This window comes from Cryptomeria japonica, chromosome 7 (genome assembly GCF_030272615.1).
Source record: "Cryptomeria japonica chromosome 7, Sugi_1.0, whole genome shotgun sequence".
In the NCBI taxonomy this organism is placed as follows: domain Eukaryota; kingdom Viridiplantae; phylum Streptophyta; class Pinopsida; order Cupressales; family Cupressaceae; genus Cryptomeria; species Cryptomeria japonica.
In genome coordinates this window covers 508100018-508123448 of record NC_081411.1, presented here as the reverse complement: position 1 = coordinate 508123448, position 23431 = coordinate 508100018, and positions in this window count along the sequence as shown.

Below are 23431 nucleotides of genomic sequence, written 5' to 3'. Positions count from 1 at the left end.
CCAGTTCTTCTTCTACAATTCATAGCTACATGACCAAAGTTGTTACAGATGGTGCATAAGATATTTGTTACCTTTTCCATCTCAAATGTACTAAACCGGTTGTTGTAGGGTATTTTCCAGTTCATATTTCCCCGGTTACCATAATTTCTCATCCAGTTGCTATTTGGTCTTGGATGCATATGCAACACATGATTATTTGCTCCATATCTGCATTCAACTGATCTATGTCCATACATTCTACATGTGAAGCAATGACCTTCAAATTTCTTGGACACATACCTAGCATTAGTATTGTAGCTTGCATTTCTGTTAGGTTTGTCTCTACAAACATTTGCAGTGTGTCCAAGTTTGTGGCAAATAAAACAAACAGGTTTAAATACCTTCTTACCGATAGGTTTCTTGACCTCAGGAGCAGATTTATTCTCAAGAGTGTTACTCGTTGTACTAGATGATTCTCTTTTCTCAGATATGTTAAAACCAAGTCCAGAGGTATCACCTTTCATCCTTTGTGATTGGATTTATTCATCTATCAAGGTAGAACTCTTGTTGAACTTTTGCAGTTTCTCATTAGCTTCGGTGAGTTGCCTGGTGAGATCTTCATTATGTTTTGACAGGCTCTCTCTCAGAAATAATGCTACTTCAAGATCTAGCTATAAATTCCCTTTTTCTTCTCTTTCTACAACCAAATGCTCGTGCATGGTGACATTTTCCTGCTTGATCTTGGCAATCTCTTGATCTCTTTCCTTGATAAGATCTTCAGTTGTTCTTCTGGCTTCCAGTTCCTGACTCATGCGGATAGTTAAACCTTCTAACTCTCTCCTCAGATTTAGTTTCTCACTGTTTAAATTTTGAACTTCCTCGGCTAAAGCATCAATATTGGCCTCATCTGAAGAATTGTTATCAGATATTTCCAACAGTTGTTCAGTTAGCTCTCTCCTTTTGACTTGTGAAGCTTTCAGTTTGATTCTAAGGTTTTCAACCTCATTTCTACTAGCTTCAAGTTATCTAGCCATCTCAAAGTAGCTCATATCCCCCATGGTGGTTTCAAGGCTCCCTTCTAAGCAATTAGGCTTCAAAGAAGTTAGGCTCTGATACCAATTGATAGACTTGAAAGGCACTGAGATGGGGGGTGAATCAGTGACACCAAAAATAAAACTACTTCAAACACTAACTGGTAGATGAACTTAACAAAACTTTGGAACACAATGCACGCAATCCAAAATGATATAAAACCTTCCACAATAAGTAAAACATCCACCATAACACAAGTGTTTGTACATGGAAAACCCAAATAGGTAAAAACCACGGTGAGATGGAACTCACAAGTTAACTATCTGCAGTAATAGATAATTGACTGGTTAAGGTCTACAAAGTGCTCTGGTAGGAGCGAATCTTGTTAGAGATCCCAAAGCTTTATTAAAAGCTATACCCTGTAAAAGGTAGTACCCTGTTAGGAGTAACCTCAGTAGAGGATTTCTGAATCTAAACTAATGGATCACCATGTTATATGATATGAACAATGAAGCTTGTTAGAGCTTACCCAGTTAGGGGATTTTGATTCTGCTGTAATTGTTAGAAGACAACAGGATTTGTTTGATCTGTCTGTGTAGCACAATACTTGCTTGATCAGAGCCTTTTAAGCATATTCAACACTACTTCTCAACATATTCTGTAACTTAACACTTTTGCCTTTGCACATAACATATTACTTTCGCTCATTCAAAATAATTCATTGTGATGTCAATATAAAGACATTTAGATTTCATGTCGGCCTCAAGAAATCATAACACAATTTTATAGGTGCAGTGTACCTGGTCAAGTGATCATAACTCATCATAAAGATACTGCCAAACTTGTCGGTGGTGATAACTCATCACATAATCTATGAATACCAGTTGGAACACTTAATACCGGTTAGAGTTAAACCTCTTGTCCTTGATGCTTTTGAGATAGTCTCTGTTGGATCTTCATGTTGATGCTGAGACAAGTATAACCAAGTGGTTATCTCCATGCATATACCAATTGTCACCAAATACCGGTTAGAAATAAACCTATAGTATATCGGTTGTAGTATAAACAACTTGAAGTCATACCGGTAGACAATATAAACATATGTGTGTGTATGTGTTCATCAATGACAACATATGATGAATTCATTACAGTCATCATCAAGCCAACAAGGTGTACATACAGTGGGTGTTGCTCCTAGCAGCTATTAAGTTACCCAAAAAAATAATTGTTTATCTAATCAATTACTTCATTCTAAAAATCAATTGCATCGCTTCTACTATTGACTACATTGCTTTTATTATCAATTGCATCATTTTCTTGACTAGATGCATCAAATATGTTATTAAATGTGTCATTGTACTTGCACCAAAGAAAAACCCACAAACAAATTACAAAGACCTTTAAAAGTAAAGAATTTATTGTTAGGGGGTTAGCTACCACTAGAAAATAGGGATTAGACACAATTAGAAAGAGCATGCAATCAGGTAAGAAGTTAAAAACAAGATCAATTAGATGAAACAAATCCCTAATCAATTACATTGCAGATTAGATCAATTTTCATGGGATCAATTGAATGTGTCAAAAGAGTAAGTTTTGGATATTGTTTCCTAACTTAATTAGGTTGAATGAATGCTCAAATGCATCAAAGAATTGATGAAATGTGGCAAATAACTTGTCAATTACACTGATTTGACCTATAATTGCTTGAAACACAAAATTTCTCACAAAAATCTTATGTAACATAGATGTGTGTCCCACCAAGAATGCTATAATGTGAAATCAGAAATAAAACCAATGTAAATATTCAAAAGATTCAACCACAAAACTCTCAAATTCACAAATAATTCTAATCTACTAATAAAGCATATAAAGTGAACGTGCGAACAAACAATAAAATAACAATGAATTATACCTCACACAAACATCTTGCTTATGTCCATTGTTTCTTTCAATTCGCTTTGAATGATAGTATTGTTGCTCTCATATTTTGCACAATCACAAGTAGCAATATGATCACATGAAATCTCAAATATTATGCTTGAGATTGATGATGGATGAAGCTTGAAGTTATAGATTGTTTTGATATTGATCAATGGTCAATAATTCATGAGGGGAATCAAAGGCTAAAAATAGGAGTTAATTGATAGCCTATTTTAGTGAATTGACTACATGAAAGAATGATTCATGAGAAGACTTAGAGTGAATGTTAGTTTAATTGATGGAAGAAGATCTTAATAGAATTAAATAATTAAAAATAATTTATCATGTGCATGAGGAAAAGAAAATAAAATAATATTATATAAAAAAATTTAGAAGAACTATATTAGAAAAAGGGAATAATTAAACAAATTAAAATAACTTATTTAATTATAAAAGAAAAGTTGGTCTGCAATGGGCCTCATCAAGATAATTCAACTTCTTTGCACAAGAAGGTGACTAAGTGGAAGAGACTGTAAGAGATGTGGATCAAAGTAAATTTTGATGGGGCCTTGAAGGGAAACTTGGGCCCCTTAGGATTAGGATATGTTGCTTAGGATTGGTAGGGAAACATCATTGCTTTCGAGGTGAAGAAATTGGAGTAAGGAACAAATAATGAATGTAGATATCAAGTTGCCCTTTTAGTGATCTAATTGGCTAAAAAATTAGCAATTGATCGAGCTCATCTTGAGGGAGATTCACAAATTATTGTCAATGCAATTATCAAGGGCAAAGATATAGTATGAAAACTTAATAAATATATAATTCTAATAAGGAATTTTTAAAATTCCTTCTACCATTATAAGATTAAACATACACTCTGAGGTGGCAATGGGGTGGTAGACACCCTATCAAATTATGTAACATCCATTAATGATGAGGTGAAGGATAGGTGGTGGGAGGATTATTGAGATATCAATCTTGGATTGTAATGTTTTTGTATGCCACCAAAGTTGGTTATAACGATGACTGGAGATGAACATTAATGACGATGCAGAGGGGTCTTTTAAATGTTGGCAAGGGGCACACATTTCTAACATTTATTTTCTTTGGGTGGTGTTAGTAGACTATAGTGACAGGTGGCCTATTGTGGGTTGTAATGGAGGCTAAGTTCATGTTTATTACCACACAACAATAACTGGCTTTGCTTGGCCAAGTGAAAGAGAAGAGTTTGAGAGGGATTTTTAGGCTCAATGAGCTGATATTTTTGTAGATTTAAGATATTATGTTGGAAGAAGAATTCATGAAGGTCGAACACTAGTATAGAACAAACATAGATATTGTGTTGCTAGTGTTGGCATGGGGGCTGGAATTGGGTGACATGGAGAATTTCGTGTGGGTCATGGAAAATTGTGTGGACAAGGAATGGAGGTTTGGATTGAGGTATTTGTTGGTCATGGTGGAATTGAGAGTTGGTTTCATGTTGCAAAATGGAGATTGGATTAGGGTTGAGGAGCTTACCCTCTGATGCAACTGTTCATATGATGGAGTACAGTCTCAAATAAAGAGGATCGGTTCATGGAGGTGGCAATTAGGTGGAGCATCCTCAAATATTTCCTCAAAGAGAATGAGGCGATGATAGTGGGGAAGGAGGTGGCAACCCAAAATAACAAGTAGAAGCTTTCTTTTGACACAAAATATTACTGGGTAAATGGCCTTTTGGGTCCAAAAACAAAATATAGTGTTTTGTTTGTAGCATTTTTTAATTTGTTGCTATAGTTTTTTTGGTGTTTTGGTCGAGTCTCACTGTTAATAGTTTATGGCTCATTCCGTACTTAAAAGGGTTTGCTGTCTTTGTTCTACCTAAATAAAATATTAATAGTTTATGAACCAATTTTGTTTAATGGGTTTGTAGTCTTTGTTATGCATAGCATTTATTGTTGTAAGAGTAGATTAGTTGGTAGATGACGCTAATATCAGGCATTTTTTTTCTTTTGGAGCTAGATTGTTATAGGTTTGGTTGTGGAGGACTCTTCTAATATCTCAAAAATGACTCAATTATCGATCAAAAAAGAATTATAAAAGAAAAGTTAGCTAATTAAATAATTAATATAACTAATTAATTATTATGAACTAGATGAATGGGTGGAAAGTGAATTAATTAAATAACTAAAAAATAATTAATAATGTGCAAGGGTGAAGAATTAATAAATTAATTTAATAATTAAAATTATTTAATTAATAAAGAAGAAATGAATAATTAGTGTGATAACTAAATTTAATTAAAAATTATTTAACTATAGTGGAAATGGAGAAAAAAAATGAATTTGAATTATAAAAGAAGAAATGAAATTAACTTAATTAATTAATAAATCTATTTATTTAATTTAAGAAGAAGAAATGAAATTATGTTGACAATATACATTATATGTATGTGCGTGTGTGTGTATACATTCATTATTTTTTAGTGTTTACACACACAAATTCATATCTATTTGTGTATGTGAATATAAGAGAGTCAATTGAACATGTTACTTTTGAACAAGACTATCGAAATTATTTAAATTTTTTACATTTATAGCCCTATAAAATGTGACAACAATGAATAGTAATCATGATCAATTAAATTTAAACTTCTTGAGAATAAGTAACTGTAAAGTGGAAAATTGGATCCCCGTGACTCCCCACCTAGGAGAGAGAAAGGAAGCCACTAGGATGATTTTCACTTGGAGGAAATTTACATTCAAAAGAGGGGCTTGAATCCGCTAGATCTAAATCCAAGAGAGACAAGGATGTGAATTCTAAGTGGATTGCAAGGGTTGAAGTGTGATTTTCCCTCATTTGTAAATGAGAAAGTTGACTTGTTGACTATGCAGAAAAGAGAGGAAATGAGTGAAATGAAGAGCTACCAATTCGTGATCGTGTTGTAACTTCGGATTTGAGCTAATTAGACTGATATGAATCTACCCTAGAAATTTGGATTAAATTCAGCGGGACCATGGCGGGAATGTACATGGTCCCCCACAAAATCTGCAAAATGAAAAGGGTTCTTCCATCTCTACAAATGAAGCCCAAACTTGCAATTACATTCGTGCACCTGCAACCTACACACAGAAAGAGAAGAAAAGGGGGTTGTGGATAGGGGTTTCCCTTATTCAAACCCTAGTTGAGGAATCTGTTGGTATTTTGATGATGTTTAGTTGTGATTGTCATTGATGGGCACACACTTATTTGATGAATGTATTATTCTCAACCAGTAACTGTTCTAACCGGTATTGTATGAATAGTCTTTATTTGATTGAAGACTATCGGTGTTTTAAAGGAGAAGCTTATCGGTCAAGTGGTATGAAGACCTCAAGCGGAACAGAGACCTCGAGCGGTAGTCAATCTTTTGATCAGATTGACTATGATCAAGTTTTCCAGTCTTCACCTATTAAGCGGTGATTGGTATATGTAATTAACTGGTATATATATGTAATGTATGATGAGTTATCATCCACTAACACTTTAGCGGTGTTTCTATGTCGTGTTACCAAATGTGTCTAGATGCACTGTACCTAAGAAATTGTAATCTAATCCTATTGGACCAACATGAAATCAAGTTCCTATTTAAGGACATCATGTCTAGGGTTTTAAGTAGAGAATAGAAGTAGTTATGTGTGAATATTTTGAGAGAAAAGGTATCTAGTGACTGAGATTGAAGAGTGCAAAGCATAGAAGACTGAAGTAATTCTTGAATGCATTAACAAGGATATCAGGGATCTAATCAAGCATTATGTGATACTATCTAGATCACTCACTTGTTGATTACTAATATCTTTGACAAGTCTGAAACCCTTAACCGGGTAGGCCCAGCCAAGGCTATTGTAAATCCTCTAACAAGGTGGTTCACAGTTGTGGATCTGAAATCCTTTAACAAGGTAGTCTTTGACAGGACTAATCCCCTAACAAAGATCTAGTTTCCTAACAGGATCTATTCTGGTGAAGAACATTGTAAGACCTTAACCAGTCTGACCTTAACCGGTCTGGTTACTATTCTCCAGATAGTTGACTTGTGAGTTTTACTAACCGTGGTTTTTCCCATTTGGGTTTCCACGTCAAAATATCTTGTGTTATGGTGATTGTGCTTTTATGGGTGAATGCTTTATTTGCTATTTGGTTTGTTTATGTTTTAACCAGTTTACTGGTTAAGCTACTACACCGGTCTGCTGGAAAATTGTTTAAGAGTTTGGTTAAGTTTTTAAGTATACTAATTCACCCCCCCCCCCTCTTAGTATTCATCAATTGGTATCAGAGCCAACCTTTCCATAAGTCTAACCAGCTGAAAGGAGATATAGGAGAATACAGTATGAGGGAACTCACTCACCATTTGGCTAAATCTGAGAAAGCCTATGATGAACTCAAGATCAAGTTTAAAGACTCTTTAGCCAAGAGAAGAGAGCTTGCTGAGCAGTTGATGGAACTTACTGAAAATAGCTCCTCTGATGAAGCAGACATGGATGCCCTAGTTGGAGAAGTGGAGAAACTAAATGAATCCAAAACTAACCTAAGGAGGGAGTTAGAAGGACTGACTATCAAGATGAGTCAGGAACTGGAAAATAGGAGAAAAGCTGAAGATATGGTAAAGGACAAGGAGCATGAGATCTTTAAATTAAAGCAAGAAGTTGGCACCATTACCACCTATCTGCAGGAGGGTAAAGAAGAGAAAGAAGAAATACAAACTGAAATAAATGCAGCTATCTCTCAAAATGAAACCTTGGTGAAGACCAATGATGCTCTTTCCAAGGAACTTGCTGAGACCAAAGAAATACTTGCTAAGTTCAACCAGAGTGCTGTCAAGTTAGAACAAAAACTGGAATCAGTTAAACCATCAAAGGATACCACTGGACTTGGTTTCTTTGAATACGAGGAAGGTGAGAGCTCTAGAACCGAGAGTGATGAACTAAAGAAACAATCAGCACCTAAGGACAACAATGGAAGTAAAGGTAAGCAAAAGTTTAAACCTATTTGCTTTAACTGTCTTAAGGAAGGACATACTGCCAATGTATGTAGGAGCAAGCCTTACAATATTTTTCCTTATTTTCAAAATAATGTGGCTAGACCTAGTAGATTTAATGGTCATTGTTATGCATGCAACAAGTTTGGGCATCGAGCTTTTGAGTGCAGGTCAGTTATCAACAACTCTGGAAATAATCCACCAAGATCCAAAGGAGCTGCCCCTAAACCTTTTATAAACTGGAACCCAAACCAGTACAGAACCCATGACCATCGGTCAAATTGTTGTGAAGCGGCAACCAATTGGAGAGCAACCTATCTAATCTATTGTGGTAGTGGTCACACTGCTGCAACATGCAAAAGGAAGAATGGAAATGTGAATACTGGACCATGGAGAACACCTGGAATGGTATGTTATCACTACAATAAACCGGTACATACCACCAGAGCATGTAGACTAAGAAAGAATCCATTGGGAAACATATCGATCAACACTGAAGGAAAGATTGATATTGAAACCGTTCAAGCGGATATGAACAAAACTTGGAAAAAGAAATCTAAGGTGAAGTCAGATGATGAACCAGTTTCCCAAGTGTGCAAATCCCTGAATCAGTAAATTGAGCTTCAAAAAGCTTAGGGGGAGCATATCGGTATAAATATTTAGAAACCCCTGAAGTATATCGGTAAGGCACTTTTATCGATAGTTGTTACCTATCAACAGACAAAATAATTGAAGCGGTAAAAAGTAAAATTAGGGTTTGAACCCTAATAAGTGATGCATTTATTATGGTAGGTGGGAACAAGTTTAAAAGTGACTTTTGTTGTCATTTCTACTTACCTAGGTGTCGAGAAACTTCATTTAAGCTGAGTAGCGCAACCAGAGCATTTCATCTCGCATTTGAAAGAATTCAAAAAGAAATCTTGCTCAAATCTTGCAACCGTTTCATACTATCAATGTGAAAGTCAGAGTGGTAATCAAGTGTCCGAAGAAGTGTGTTTTGCTTGTCATCACCAAACCCTAAAGCTCAGAGAATAAAGGTATTTCTCTTTGAAATATTCTTATCATTTGGAATCAGTTTAGTATGGCATCTGCATGAAATGTCCCCTCTAGTTCTACTGAACTTGAGGACACAACTGAGCTTCTTAAGATGAGGTACAATTCCCTATCCCAAATTCTTGTCGGAGTCATTATCGAAGGCGATGTTATAGGATATATTGATTGTAAACTAGAATGCCTAGGGTCCCTAGTAATTCACTCCCACCTGAGTCTGTTCTGTGGAAATGATAAAAAGATTAAACTTGAATATAGCATAATAGAGAAGAAGAAATTGCACAATGCAGTTTACTTTCTTGAAGATTTTACTGAGGAACACATCAGGATTATCCTCAGTAGGGTTCATGGTGACAAAATGTACCTTGAATGAACACATGACATTACACCTGAGGCAATTCATGTCATGACCAGATTCTACAATATTGGGGAAGTGCCCGTTCTTCGAAAAATCCCTAAAATGAAAGTAACAGAGCTCACTAGTTTAGTAAGTGATCAACAAGCAATGACTGTCAATACCATTAAAGATGATTTAGTGAAATATGCATCTATGGTAATTGGGTAAAAAATATTTTATGCCAGCAAAATAAATTATGTTCCTTCAGCTGCGATGCATGCCACTTACAGAATGATGAAGGAGGACACAAAGTGTGATCTATGTACCTATATGAAGAATCAACTCTTAGAGAACCTGAAGTCGATCAAATCAGATAAAACTAAAAGGTTCAAGTTTGGTCAATTACTAATTGGTTTATTCTTCTACTTTTAAAGATACTTTCCTGGAGTCGGTGATGTTGAATGGTCAACTGATCTACCAGTTACCAGACAAATAAAGGAGGGTCTACAAGTAGTCGGAACTAGATATCCGAAGACCTTGAACAAATACTTTGGTGAATTCAAACTAAAAATGAACCAGAGAATGAGAATATCTGGTGATTTAGTTAAAGAATATGAAGATGACATCTGTTTCACCATCAAAACAGATGAATGCATAATGGAAGCAGTTGAACCAAGAAAAGATGTAGTTGGTCCTATGGCCTATGAGGTGGTAAATGATATATTGACAAGATATGCCTCAACCCTACTAGCCTCACCACTGGATCCCAAAAAGAAGAGGACCGGTACTTATTTAGAGAGAATCAAATCTAGTGAGGAACCGAAGGAGATAAAAGGTAAAGAAGCACCATTGGCATCAGCACCAGTTACATCTGCTGCTAAACCCAAAGTGACCAAAAGGTCACCTGCTAAACAGAAACTGGAGGCTATTCCGGCAAAGGTGTTCAAACGGACACAGAAAACTAGGAATCACTCACCAGGTCCAGAAGACTCTGAGTCAGAGGTAGAAGTAAAGAAGACAAGGCAATCTACCAAGAGAGTGAAGTCAATCAGTAATGTACCTACAATCTCTACACTGGTAAACTTAGATATTTCTTCTTACAAGCCTATGACACATTGTCAAAGAACCATAAAGAATATTAGAAGAAAATTCCTTGATGATTTAAAGGATTATTTTGATGATTTCAATGATAATGAAAAGGAGGAGGTTGAACAAGAACTCATTAAATATCCATGCTTAAATGATTGGACACCTTCTAAGATCAAATCTATTACATCCAAATCCTTGTATGATTCTTTGGACAACAAATGGCGCATTGCTATTGACAAGAAGTAAGACATCAGGGAGAAAAATTTTGCTCAATATTTTCCAGATGTCTCTAATTCAGAATTGTTTGAACTCATTGATAAGAGAAAAAGCATTTTCTTCATGCGAAAAAGAAGACTTCTGCTACTCAAAGGCAAATTTTTTGAAGTGGAACAAGACACCCATTTGAAGGTGAAAACTGTTGTTGACATGCAAAGAGTACAAGAAGCTAATCGGCTAGCTGAACAAGAGCCTGATCTATCCACAGCCAAACCCGATGAAGTCTTTGACAGTATGCATGAAAGAATAGCAGAACAAAATGACCCCATTGATGTTGATGCACTAGAAATAGAAGATATCACTCTAGATAAGGAGCGAGCTGAAACAGAAAGATTAGAGAAAGGAAAGGCAGAGAAAGCGGAAAATGAGAAACTTGAAAAGGAGAAAGCAGAAAAAAGAAAAAAAAGAGAAAGAACAAGCGGAGAAAGCATGACAGGAAAAGAAGAAAATGGAAGAAGAGGAAAAGAAGAAAAAGGAGGAAGAAGAGAAGAAAAGAAAGAAAGAAGATGAGAAAAAGGAAAAGGAAGAAGAAGAAAAGAGGAAAGAAATAGAGAAGAAGAAGGAAGAGGAGAAATAGAGAGAAGAAGAGAGAAAGAAACAAGAGGAGAAGGCTATCAAGCTATCCCAATAAAGAGATGAAGAGGAGAAGCGAAGACAAGTGGAGGTCAAAGCCAAAGAAGGAGAATAGTTTCCTAAGGCCACTGGAGATCAAGCCAAGCGAATTGATTGCACTAGTTCCACTGACTTCACTCTTGCCTGTCTGACCCAATTGGCTGATGAAACTAAGATACTACGAAGCATTCACTTAGCGTAGGAAAGATTGGAAGAACTAAGGAAAAAGAAAGAACGGGATGTCATTCAGTTTTCCATTGACACCCTCTCCAATCTAATCCTTGGTACTAATCTCCCCAGTACCAATTCCTTGTTGGCTAAGCTCAAACTACTCTGCACAGTAGTCGATGACTAGGTATAATGTTTGGAAGATGTTACCCAGGCCACTGCAAAGAAAATCCATGAAAAGGCACTCGCGGTTACCTTAATACAACACATGAATGACAACCGAGCAAAACTAGTTAATCAGAAAGATAATATAAGGTCAGCTATGGGTGAAGGTCACCTACTCTTAAGTAAAATCTGTCAACTTCACCTATTCTATGAAGATGCTCTGAAGTAGAAGACCCTATTACAAAATGAGTTGCAGAAATACATCGGCAATTTCAACCTGCCCTATGATCTATTCATAGCCTAGGGACACTTTGTTCATCATTATCAGCATCAAATTGCCAAGCTTGACTCAGAAATCTGCAATTGGACTTGAGATTTGTAGGAGCTTTAGTTGCTCTTATTGCCTAAATTGCAGGTACTCCAAAAATGCTTTCTGAACCTAGAAGCTATCACTGTGACACAGGAGCTGAGCACCATAGATGCAATGGAAGAACTAGCCTTCCAAATGAAGACCGAGAGTGAAATTGCTGCCTCACTTCTTGACTCGTGGTCTTTCGATATGAAGGACTTTCTGTAAAACTTTAAATATCTTTTTGAGAAATTTTATTCTTTGTTGTCATAAACACATACTCTGTTTTCATGTTATGCAAACTGGCAATATTTTGTATTTGGTTTGTCATTGTTGGCAAAGGGGGAGTAGTGTATCTATCTTCAAATTTTGACAAGTATTTTTGCAAAGGGAGTAGTGTATATGCTTAGGGGGAGTAGTGTATCTATCTTCAAATTTTGACAAGTATTTTTGCAAAGGGAGTAGTGTATATGCTTAGGGGGAGTAATTCTGCTTATGACTTTGTTTTTGCTAAAGCAATTAGATGTCAAAAAAAAATTTCCTAAGTGTTGCCATCAATGCCAAAGGGGGAGATTGTTGGTATTTTGATGATGTTTAGTTGTGATTGTCATTGATGGACACATACTTATTTGATGAATGTATTATTCTCAACCGGTAACTATTCTAACCGGTATTGTATGAATAGTCTTTATTTGATTGAAGACTATCGGTGTTTTAAAGGAGAAGCTTATCGATCAAGTGGTATGAAGACCTCAAGAAAAATGGAGACCCCGAGCGGCAGTCAATCTTTTGATCAGATCAACTACGATCAAGTTTTCCAGTCTTCACCTATTAAGCGGTGATTGCTATATGTAATTAACTGGTATATATATGTAATGTGTGATGAGTTATCATCCACCAACACTTTAGCGGTGTTTCTATGTCGTGTTACCAAATGTGTTTAGATGCACTGTACCTAGGAAATTGTAATCTAATCCTATTGGATCGACATGAAATCAAGTTCTTGTTTAAGGACATCATGTCTAGGGTTTTAAGTAGAGAATAGAAGTAGTTATGTGTGAATCTTTTGAGAGAAAAGGTATCTTCTGACTAAGATTGAAGAGTGCAAAGCATAGAAGACTGAAGTAATGCTTGAATGCATTAACAAGGATTTATCAGGGATCTAATCAAGCATTTTGTGCTACTATCTAGATCACTCACTTGTTGATTACTAATATCTTTGACAAGTCTAAAACCCTTAACCGGGTAGGCCCAGCCAAGGCTATTGTAAATCCTCTAACAAGGTGGTTCACAGTTGTGGATCTGAAATCCTTTAACAAGGTAGTCTTTGACAGGACTAATCTCCTAACAAAGATCTGGATTCCTAACAGGATTTGTTTTGGTGAAGAATATTGTAATACCTTAACCGGTCTAACCTTAACCGGTCTAGTTACTATTCTGCAGATAGTTGACTTGTGAGTTTTACTCGCCGTGGTTTTTCCCATTTGGGTTTCCACATCAAAATATCTTGTGTTATGGTGATTGTGCTTTTATGGGTGAATGCTTTATTTGCTATTTGGTTCGTTTATGTTTTAATCAATTTACTGGTTAAGCTACTATACTAGTCTGCTGGAAAGTTGTTTAAGAGTTTGGTTAAGTTTTTAGGTATACTAATTCACCCCCCCCCCCCCCCTCCTTAGTATTCATCAGAATCAACCTAGAAAGAAATTAATTGCAAATGCTTGAATGTAAACAATGGAGATGTATACCTTGTAGATCTGCAACTTGTTGATGATAATTTATTTTCTTCTTGACTGTAACCACAAATGTTATATGAAATGGCATGTAACATGACAAAACCCTAACGCACACATATGCTTGCAAATGAATGTTGTAATATTTCTCGAATGGATGAATGAAGAAGACTTGAATGCTTGAATACTTGATGATGACCTTGAAATCTTGTATCTTCTCCTTATGCTCTCTATCTGTATTTTGTTGTCCATCTACCCTTGAATGAGGGTATTGAAATACCTTTTATACATGCCTCAAGGATTAACTTTCAACCACTGAAGGCCAACAAAGAGGAATAACAAACCTCGAAGACAAGAAGTGCATGGGAAATCGGGCAACCCACACATAGGACCACCCTAGAAGGTGGGGACAGGGGCACCATGCCATTTTCCTAGGGGGACAAAGGTGCCATGCCCCTGTCCTATCCTATTTTGGGGCCCAGACAAGGTCTAGAGAAAATACAAGACATGAAGGAGGAAGGGAGAAGGGTTGGAAATATAGAAATAGGTCCCAGATAGGGAAGGAGATGTCATCTCCAAGGTGAGGACCCCAAATGTGGTTAAAATTGTAGGGGTCACAATTTTATGACACTACATTTAGCCCCCACTTTAGCGGGAGTATGGCTTACGCCACTACAGCCTGTAAAGTAGAAGAAAAGAGAGATGAATATGAGAGAATGCAGAGAAAAACTACAAGGAGTATAAGACATCACTAATATTGAGGAGCGAAAATCCCCCAATGTTAGGGTCTTAACTCATGCCAACATATGCAAGAGCACACAAAACAAAAGGACACAAGACACACAAAATAAAGATAAAGCGCAAAAAGACACGACAAGAACATGACACAAAATGACAAACTAACTAGCCCAAAAGATCTCGAGCTCAAATGTCTCAACAACCAATCAAGACACAAAGACCAATGCCATCACATAAACACGAGCGATCACATAAAAGAGAAAAGTTGACATCATCCATGAACTATCAATAGTAAAACTATGAGTTCATGAGAGGAATAAGAAAGAGAACATGAATACACACTTTGGTGATTCATGAGAAGAAAGGTGAAGAAGGAAGAAACCATGGACGTCTCGCCCCTAAAACTAGGTGATCCATGGAGAGAAGGACATGGAAAATCTCGCTCCTAGGACCTATCTAGGTGATCCATGTACATAGAGAGTGAAAACATTGTTAGTTCCACTCAACCTCATGGGCGTGTGTGCAAGTGAGGTTTGAAGCGCCTCATAGGAATCCATGCCCGAGTACACTACAGCCTATATAGAATGTATAGTACAAGTGTCAAGAAAGGTGTGACATCCCACTCTAACATTTCGTTCTCTAGTTCTGAGAATAATCACCCTGCATAAAAGAAAAGTGGTGTCATCTCACTCTAAGAGACTGTGCTCTGGTTCTGAGAATGACCCATTGTACAAGAGAAAAGTGATGACATCTTTCTCTAAGAGGTTTCCCTCTGGTTCCAAGAATGTCTCATTGTACAAGAAAAGAAAAAGTGAAGATATCTCGCTCTAAGAGTTTGTGCTCTAGTTCTGAGAATGACCCATTGTATAAGAGAAAAGTGATGGCATCTTGCTCCAAGAGGTTTCCCTCTAGTTCCAAGAATGTCCCACTGTACAATGCATGAGAGAAGTATAGTACAAAGGAGAAGTGTGGGTACCCCCCCCTAAATATGCCAACATAGGTTGATGTTGATATCTTAAGGAAATGAGAACAAGGATACCTGCCTTCATCACAAAGAAGATATTTGCTATGCAACAATGTCATAAATCCAAGCTAGAGAGGGAATACTCTTCAAGCAAAAGTAAGATAGTTGAAAAGAGATATCTTGTTGTAAGTGTAAAGGTGATCTTTGGAGGAGAAGAGATATTTGTTCAAAAGACATCCACCCCCAAGCGAAGCTGTCTTAGACAAATATAACATCTTCTAGAACAAGAAAAGGAAAGAATAAGAATGCAATCGTTCCTCCTATTTCTAGGTGAAAGGGATCCTTGATGAGGGTTGAATCACTTTCAGCCCCCAGAGGGATGGTTGAATTGATCATAGATGTACATTACCAAGTGTGAAAGAGGTTGCATTCAAGGTCTTACACCTCTTGTATAAGACAGAATCCTTGAGTGAACAACAACAATTCCACACAAGGAATGACATCAAATAATAGAACTCATACCATCCACCTAATAGGGCAAATTGGATCCCTAGATAAAGAGAGAGAGAAGGATCATTTCCCCCCAAGCTAAGGGACAATGAGAAGAGCTTATACAATCTACTGGAGAGAGATTAAACATAAGAAAATGTGCAATGAACTTACATGAACACATGCAAGAAAAGACATTAGTAAATGTAAAATACACATCTCAAGAAGTGGTAATCTTCAAAAAGAAGAGAGAGAAAATCATCATATATTCCTCAAGGGGGACTAATCATAAAAGCACACCATTGTAAGAAATGATAATCACATATGAAAAATGCAGCCCCTAAAAAAAATAATGATAAGAAAGAAAAGGGAAAGGAGCGAAAATCCTTGCCCCCCAAGTGCAGACAAAAAGGAGAAATATTACACATTTTCAAATGGTGATTAGTTTCAAGTGATATGTCATCCTAGTGGAATAAATCCTTTTAAGGAAGGGATATATACTTCTCAAGAGATCATTCCCTGTTAAGGGATATATCATACTTGTGAATAATCGAAACCATAGAAGAGGTAAGATTTCCAAGAGAATGAAGGAAAGAGAAGAAGTGCAATACTCATTAAAGATGCCCTTTTCCAAGCAAAGAGGAAAACCAAAGAAAAATTATATGCTCACATAAGAATAACCCCATGCAAGAAAACAGATCTAATAATGAATTATGCACAAAGATAGAGATAAATGCATAGAAAGAAGAAGAAAAATGGACTTCATGTTGCTGCCCCAAAGTATGTTAAAGTGAAACAATACCACCACTAATGATAAAGAGCTCTCGTTAAATTGGATAATTATGCCATAGGGTGAAGAGAAACATGAAGGGAAAAGAAGTGCTAAGGCACGATGTTTTTACCAAAAAAATACAGCTAGATCTTCAATGAGACAAATGTGTGCAACATCATATTGTAGTTAAACAAATTTCTTAAATGCATAACATTTTCCAAGAGAATGTGAATATAAATCATGAAAAATGCAATATTCAATAACTTTCACATTCTTAAGATTTTTGTTTTTATTTTGAGGAGGAAAGGAAATGTTCTTGTCATATCTCAACCTCCAATAGATTCTTGAAGCTAATCTGTCAAGATGGTAAATATCATCTTGACATGAAGGAGAGGGTTTGTTAGAAGAAGAAGTTTCATTATCTACAATTCTAATTTTGCCAGGAGAGGGTTTTTTAAAATTAGGGAAATCATCAGCATTATGGTCATGGTTTTGTGAAATGAACAAAAAGGATGCTTTGAAGAAGAAGCATTCTTGCGGGCTCTCTTGATTTGTTATTTTTGAAGATAATCTTGAAAGTTTTGAAGCCTAAGGAATTCATCCATAGAAAGAGGGATACTACTTCCTAGGCCTCTTGTAGTAATTTTTGTAGGATGATTTATAGGGACATGAATTCCATGCTCAAATTTCCCAATTCCTTGTCCTTTAAAGCCTTGTTTTGTAATTATATGAAAACCACGACTATAAGAATATTGCAATTGACTAGATGAAGGAACAAGATCATGAATTTATTTGAAATATGATGTGTAAGGAGGCAAAAAGGGATTTGTAGATGAAGGAGGATTATCATGTGAAATGACAATCTCTTTACCTTTATCAAGCTTATCCTTTTTGGAAGATTGGGGAGGAACATCTTCATCATCTAAAAGCTCATTTTTTGTGATTTCTATGCAAGGCGAAAGGTCATGAATAAAATGCATGACATCATCCTCCTTACATAGACTTTGATGTTGAAGATAGGTCTTAGGAGAATAAGGAGGATCTAAAGATGTAAGAATGTAAGAATGTTGATGTTTTAATATTGCCCCCCTTGCTCAAGGGTGTGTGTAGAAGAAGAAGATGGATCCAAATTACTTTCCAATGCTTGCTCTCTTGTAGAAAGATCATTGGGTAAAGCATTAGATCTCATTTCTTTCACACAAGATACCCTAGGAGAGGTACAAGGGTTAGGATAATTAGGTTTAGGATCCACAAAAACTTTAAGGTGATTAACATAGGATGCATTTTTTTAACAACATCGCCATAATGCAACATAAATGATACATGAAAGCTTTGAGATGTAATTGAAAAGAAAATAATTTGGAAATCCTAACAACACAATATGACCAAGTACTAGGTAGAAAGAGAAGCAACAGGAAATAGAAGAAACTCTTATTAGACACATGATAAGTATATGCAAAAATTAATATAATCACATGCCAAAGAGCAAGTAAATCCAATTTATAATTGTCATTAAAAGTCTCTTAAGTGAAATCTAAATTTGTTGGAAAAGAAAATCTCAAATTAGGACCTTTTTATAAAAATTAGTTTTAATATTTGAATTTTGATGAAATTTGAATTTGTATTTGACCTTAGAGAGTGGTAAAACTGATAAAGTGCGTTGATTTTATGGATCTAAGCAGAAAAATACATTCAATTCCGTCTCCCAAAATTTTGAGAAAAATTTCGAGGACCATGGCGGGAACGCACACGGTCCGACCAACTTTTTTTGAAATTTTGAGGGATAATAGAGATTATGACTTTAATGCGGAATCCAAAAAAATAGCTGATTTGGAGATGTCTAGATCGGTCAAACTTGCGGTCAAAGGTCGAAAATAGAAGAATCTTAAAAATTAGTGTTTTATTATTTAACCACTGAATTTTCAGAATAAAGAGACAGATTTGAATTGCAATTTTGAAATAGAAATCAGATTTGAAACAAGCAATTAAAATTTTATGCTTCACAAGCTTAATTTTCTCAAAATGAATAATTAGGGTTTTTATGCAATTAACCTCTAAAATTTGCAAATAGATCAAACTTGTAAATGAAAATTGGAAATTCAAATTGCAATTAATCAGAAGTAATGTGTAAGACGTCAGGTTCACCAAAATGTTAAGTGGAAAATTGGATCCTAGTGATACCCACCTAGGAGAGAGAAAGAAAGCCACTAGGATGACTTTCACTTTTAGGAACTTTACATTCAAAAGAGGGGCTTGAATCCACTAGATCCAAATCCAAGAGAGACAAGGATGTGAATTCCAAGTGGATTGCAAGGGTTGAAGCGTGATTTGCCCTCTTTTGTAAATGAGAAAGTTGACTTGTTGACTTTGCAGAAAAGAAAGAGGAAATGAGTGAAATGAAGAGCTACCAATTCGAGATTATGTTGTAACTTTGGATCTGAGCTAATTAAACTGATACAAATCTGCCATCGAAATTTGGAGAAAAGTCGTCGAGACCATGATGGGAATGTACATGGTCCCCACAAAATCCGTGAAACGAAAAGGGTTCTTCCGTCTTTGCAAACGAAGCCCAAACCTGCAATTACAGCCACACACCTGCAACCTACACACAGAAAGAGAAGAAAAGGGGTTTGTGGATAGGGGTCTACCTTAGTCAAACCTCAGTTGAGGAATCAACCTAGAAAGAAAGTAATTGCAAATGCTTGAATGTAAACAATGGAGATGTATACCTTGTAGATCTGCAACTTGTTGATGATGATTTCTTTGCTTCTTGAATGTAACAACAAATATTTTATGAAATGGCATATAACATGACAAAACCCTAACACACACACATGCTTGCAAATGAATATTATAATCTTGCTCCAATGGATGAATGAAGAAGACTTGAATGCTTGAATATTGGATGATGACCTTGAAATCTTGTATCTTCTCCTTATGCTCTGTATCTGTCTTTTCGTTGTCCTTATGTCCTTGAATGAGGGTATTAAATTCCCTTTTATACATGCCTCAAGGATTAACATTCAACCACTGAAGGCTGACAAAGAGGAATAACAAACCCTGAAGACAAGAAGTGCATAGGAGATCGGGCAACCCACACATAGGACCACCCTAGGAGGTGGGGATAGGGATGCCATGCCACTATCCTAGGGGGACAACAGTGCCACACCCCTATCCTGCCCTATTTTGGGGCCCGGACAGGGTCTAGAGAAAATACAAGACATGAAGGAGGAAGGGAGAAGGGTTGGAAATGCATAAATAGGTCCCATTTAGGGAAGGAGATGTCATCACCAAGGTGAGGACCCCAAATGTGGTTAAAATTATAGGGGTCGTAATTTTATGACACTATAGTAACATGTCAAATCTTAGTATGTTTATGCATATTTAGCACTCTCTTTCATATTACTATGAAATTAGGAGTTTTGGTTAGTTGTTTAAATGTGACTAAAAATTGTTATGTGGAGTTATTTATCAATATCCAAATTGAGAAATAAACGTGTGAGTGTAACAATCACCCATGTTTGCGTGAATGTATATTCAAATCTCTGGTCTAAGCAAATGTGAAATCACTACTTGTATAATTTGTTCATCATGTCTAAGGTTACAAATTAAGAAAATGTGTCATGCATAGCTAGAGTGTATCTATATTATATGATAGATTATTTGTATTAGCACACAAAACTAGTTCTTAGATGGCTTGATGACCTCAGAGTTTCCTTGGATCTGCTACTCTCATTAAGGGTAGGGCCACTTCTAATAGGAAGGTGTGCAGGTGACCATTAGTCAGTGATTGAAGGTAAAGCACTTGAGTGATGATCTCCCTCTTGCAATTGAATGTCAAAGACTTAGATTATTAGAGACAATAGTTATAACTCATATGTCATTGTAATAGTTGTGTACTTTATCATCCACTTGACATGACATTTATAACTAAAATTATGTACTTTTGGGTGTGTTATTTGTAAAGTAAACTTGATTGTTTTCTTTATGGTAAAAGGTGATGAAGTCACTAATATATTCAAATAACCAAAATATACATATTGTGAGACCCCCTAAAGGAGGATCCAAAAATTGGGGAGGTAGGTGACAAAATGAAACAATGGAATCATCCAAATTTTCAACCCTAATCAAATGTTCAATTACAAATTGTAGGGTCATAAATTGTAACCCTATACAATTTTAAACTCCTTTTTTGTGTCTTGCCTTAGTATGTTTCCTCTTGGCTCTTTTAGAATCCTATTTATTGCCTTTGCATTGTCAAATTGTCATCATATGATCACATGGTGATATGGGTCTTTGTCCTTGTCCTAAGTGCACCTGAACCACCTTTGATTCGCCCCTTTTTGAGCAGACGATAGCACTAGTCATCCTTGGCCCCCTAGATTGGGCCCATTTTTAAACATTTCAGTGTCCTGGTTCCTACCAATTGATCCCCAACCCCAATATTTAAATATGACCATTGGAGTTCAACCTAATTTATGAAATACCTTGGGAACCCTATATAATAGCATCTTTCCTCATTCAGTTTCATCCACAACATTTGAGCATTATCGAGATCACTTCCTAAAGCAAGTATTATTGGAAAATTTCTTCAAATATGAGGATTATGGAGTAGTAAGTTATAGAAATCTTCATGCAAGCATGGTTTTATGATTGATCCTTTTTATGTCATGTTATTGCATGAACACTTGTGATCATATTTAAATAGTATTGCATCATCACCATTATTAACATTAGCAAGCTTGAGGTACAATATTGTAGATCCAATATTTTACTTCAAAGCTTTCCTTTCAAGTATTTCATTAAGGGTTAATTCTAAACTCAAGGTTTGACCTAGGAAAACCCTATCAACCCAACACCTTTACCCTATCTTTTGAGTGCAACTAACAACATTTGAAGATGGAAAATATAGATCTGAAAAGAGAAGATTGAGATTCACAAGACCTGATTCTAAAGAAGTAAAAACAACAAGACAAGGTTGCCTAGCATCTGTGTTGACACTTTTCTAACAAAATTTCGGAGAGATACTTAGAGAAACATCTTGATTCCAAAACTATTTCTATTGTCTGCATCCGATAATTTTCAAACACAAATTCCTAGCATATCTAACCTAGATTTTTTAGCCCAAATTTTAGCCATGAGTTCCTCTCTACTTCCCAATTCTATATTTGTGCTTCATGTGTGCATATCTAAATCTAAAATTGGTTGTGCATGTTAATCATTGTCAATTTCAACCATCAACCTTAGTTTTTGCATTCAATTCATATCATTTCAATAATCATTTTCAACTCAATCAAGGAGTACTAAATTCACCTTGTACTCAACCCTTTCCTAAAAAATTTTAAAGGTTGAGCCTCTTGAGTTCATTTGCCTTCTAAATGTGACTGTTGGGAATTAGGTTTAATTCATAATTTGCATGCATAAACTAGTGAACCCTATTTTCTAACACAATCAAAAAATACACCCATGGGAGGAGGTTCGCACGTTCTAGGGCTTCACAATAGGGTTCCAAGGAATGGAAGATTGTGGCAAGATGCCAGTGTAGGATGGCAAGGTGTAGCAAGGCTTCAAATTAGGGCTGCAGGAAATGGTAGATGGTGGCAAGGTTTTAGTGTCCCTCATCAGGCTCGCCAAGGACAAATAAAGGACGCCCCTTGTTTCAGCCAATACCCAAATTTTGACATCAATCCCTTCACCAAAATCTTCAAGGACAAACCATTTATTAAACCGGTTTCAGACTTACCTTCAAGGAATCTATGGTTGAATCATTTTGCATGTCTACAAGACCAGTCAAATAGTTTCGACACTTTTTTCAATCATCCTCTTGCTCAACTGGCTGCTCATTTCATTTTCATCCCCACAAAGTAAAAGGAAATATGCAGAACCATTTGAACTCCAACACCTATGTCCAGGGAACTTCTCACAACCAAGGGGTGCGTAAGGACTCCAAAGGACACCTAGGCCACCGCCCACCTTTTCAAAAATCATTCAGGGGGGAAAAAAATTCAAAATTCATTTGGGCGGGAAAAAAATTTCAAAACACTATCAAAAAGCTTCCACTTCCGAATGTGTTTTGATCAAAACACCAAAAGAAACAACTGATTTTTGACATCTGCAAAGCATCTCCATCCGCATCTCAATAGTTCAAGGATTGTCTCGGTGAAGGGGAAAGTAGAGAAGATCAACAAGGTGATCATGGAGACCCCCTCCAGTCAAAAACCAGTGCACTTTGTGTGGAAAAGAAAATAGGCAAATTTTAAAGAGGCAGACTCCTCATTTCCCATTCCGACTCGGGCTCCGATTGAGAATGCTTCCGCTATCAAGATAACCTTTCCTGACCACGCTCTCTCCCAGTCAATCTCCTTTCTCCAAAAATCAGCTCTCATCGATAAGTTTAGCTCTTCAATCCCTCTTCAAACTCTGCTTTCATGGGAAAATAGTCACTGGTTGGGTCTTCGTGACATTTTCTTCATTGACCACCATTTGGGGTTTTTTTTAGCTTTGTTTTCTTCATCTGAAGATAGAGATGCAGTTCATAAAAACAAAAGGTTGGTTTTGTCAAGGGGTTGGTCTTTTTACCTTATCCTGGATTCCAAATTTTAAACTAGATGCTAATCTTTATAGATTTTACCCCCACTAGATCTCTTTTACGTGTTTTCCTTTGGAATACAGAGATCCAGATATTGTGGAGACCATGGCCAATCAACTAGGCATCTTTGTTTCTCATGATCTTATACCCTTTGAAACAATCCAAAGAGATGTTAG